Here is a 2,796-nt window from a genome sequence, read left to right as displayed (position 1 = left end):
ACTTGAAGTATTAATTGTTGTGGAAAGGTAAACTTCTACTGTGAATGTCAGATTGTATTGTTTCTTTTGTAATTCAGCTTTTCACATTGCTTGTCTCAGCTATTAAATGCTTTAAATTAAATTATCCTTTGTTTACATTTTAAAAGTAGTGTACTGAGGATGTTGGGTTAGAAATAGTATGTCTTCACATCCTATAGTTTTTGGAAAAAGCTTTAATATTTTGATCTTTAAGTGTGATAAGTGTTTTTACATTTTAAAACCATTATATGATCTTCTAATAAAACAAACATCATCTTGGAACTGTGTGATATTTTAATCATCCTTGCCCAATCAGAAAAAAAACGTTTTCCAAGAGCTAGCAGAATTAGATTTACATGACTCTAGTGTAGCAGCAATTAAGGATTTGTTATATACCTTTATAGCAAATAACAAAGATTATATTATTTTAATAGCACTTAATCAGTGTCTAAGTATTAGTCAATTAACACAATGATCTGAAGAAATTTGCTGCAATAGAAACAGTGACTTAGTTAAAGGTTTGTGAATGGCAAGGTTCACCCAAGACTTGCAGGGTCCTGTGGGGGGTTTGAAGTCCAGTTGCATGCTTCCAAAATATCCCCTAGAATGACTTATTCACCCTACTCCCTTGTCTGTGTTTGTCCACAGGCAAGTTAGTTCTTTGAAGGGTTAGCTCTGACATATACATCCTCTCAGGGGTACCCTCAGAAGCATCCCACCTCAGGGGGAGATCAAGGATGTAGCCCATTGTGGTTTCCGGAGAGTTCCAAGAGTTCTTGCTTGGGATCGTTATTTATAGGATTGTGAGGCCGTTGTCTTTTGATCAGTAATTTTCTGGAATTCAGGTCTTTGCCAATTTGTTTAGGAATCAGGTTCGCAGTCCACCTCCCCTTAGCACTTAATCATGTCAGTGTCAGTTAGTCACACCACAGGGCCCAGATTTGATCAGAGGGGAGGCCTAGTCATCTAAGGCCTGTATAAAGTATAGTCATCTAAGGTTGTATAAAAAACAGGTGTTAAAGGGAGTGAGTCAAGAAGTCGGACTTCACCAGACTCCACAGATAACAGAGGAATGGTGTGAAGATGACTCTTCCTTTGATTATGGAGAAGAAAGAGATGAGGCAACGTATTTATCACATAAAGTGACTGATTTGTAGTCAAGTTCAGTTTCCTTCATTAGTACCCATGAGAGATTTCATGAGAATGAGCTGTGCCTGGGACCCTGTTGCTAAGAAGCTGACCAGTTCAAAGAAAGATCACACTGAGGCCTAGTGTGGCTCACACGCCTGTGCAAGACTTATACCAAGCACAGGAGCAGGGTGTGCCCACCACACAAGAAGCAGAGGTTTCTAGTATTAGATGAATTCCTGTACTGTGGTTCACAGAACTGAAGAGGTCAAAAATGGTGGAAATACTCTGGAGGAGATTTTTACCACTGCACTACAACTTGTGTAATTATTTATGACTAAACAGTAGCCTAAGACATCGTTACCTTTATCATCATATTTGCTATAAAGAATTAGGCCATATATCTATATATAATTAGGCCATATATATTTATATTAGGCCATATATATATATATATATAATTAGGCCATATATATATATATATATATATATATATATAAAATATTCTCTCAGGAATATACTGAGCTCATGTTCCTTTAAAGGTTAATGATGCCCAACTTGTAAGTCCAGTCATGTTCAGTGTACTGAACTATCAAAATTATGGATTCACAAATAACATAATGCAACCTCAGTCTAGTCACGTTCCATGAATTACCACGGCCACACTTGAAGAGTTCGGTCACGTTCAATGAGAACTATCATAGCTAGATTAATGAGTAGTGCAATTTATTAAAGCAACAGATACACAGGATAAATAAATTCACTGTCTGCTATGCACTTGCAAATATGAAACATATGAGTAACACAGCCTGGCTACAAATGTGTTAAGAGATATAAAGTGACTCTATAGAGATTTTTAAATTTCCTGGGGAGGCACTTGGAATAACCAAGTGTTCAAATATAACCCAAATGCATCCCAGTGGCTAGGGGAGAGAGGTTCAGCCTGTCAACTGATCCCAGAAGTCAGAAGGTATCTTTATCTTTCCTGACACAATGGTATCTTCCCTAACATCCTCTCTCTTAAGCTAATTTACACCATTTTTTATCTTTTAGGTGGAGGTTGAGTGACTCTTGTGTTATAGTTAGATTCCGGGGGCTGAAGCTGATTGGTTCAGCTTAGCAAGGAGCAGACGAGCTATATATATATGTAAAGTAAACAAGCATTTTTATGAGCTATTTACATAAATACTGACACCAGGGTGATGACAATGGTACATACGAGCACGGTGCTTTTCCCAGTCATTGATGTCCTAAGAGAAAGGAGTTGCTAGGCACACTGCTTGAACGGGCATTCCTGTTGAGGCAACGTAGACCTCGGTTGTGCATCTTGCACCTCTCCTCTGGGGAAGTCCCAATTTTATCCTCTCCTACCCAGTAACTGTTCTGACATGTGGAGCCAACACATGTCACAAGGGCCACCAGACTCCTTCTTGGTGTTGTATAAGCATGTCTACAAATGTGCATGTGCATCGGTTGAGTTGGGGGATACACTGACTCTACAAGGGTTGTTACTTCATCCATCATTGTCTTTCTCTGCTGCCCTTTGGCCAGCTTTTCCAGATGCAAGTGTCATGGGCACAAGCCAAGCCGCAAAGTTTCACCAGCCTTGACACAGTCCCACCAGCATTGTCTCAAGGCTTGGTTAGTTCT

Source organism: Cygnus atratus, chromosome 17 (assembly GCF_013377495.2).
Source record: "Cygnus atratus isolate AKBS03 ecotype Queensland, Australia chromosome 17, CAtr_DNAZoo_HiC_assembly, whole genome shotgun sequence".
Taxonomy (NCBI): Eukaryota; Metazoa; Chordata; class Aves; order Anseriformes; family Anatidae; genus Cygnus; species Cygnus atratus.
This window is presented reverse-complemented; position numbering follows the sequence as displayed.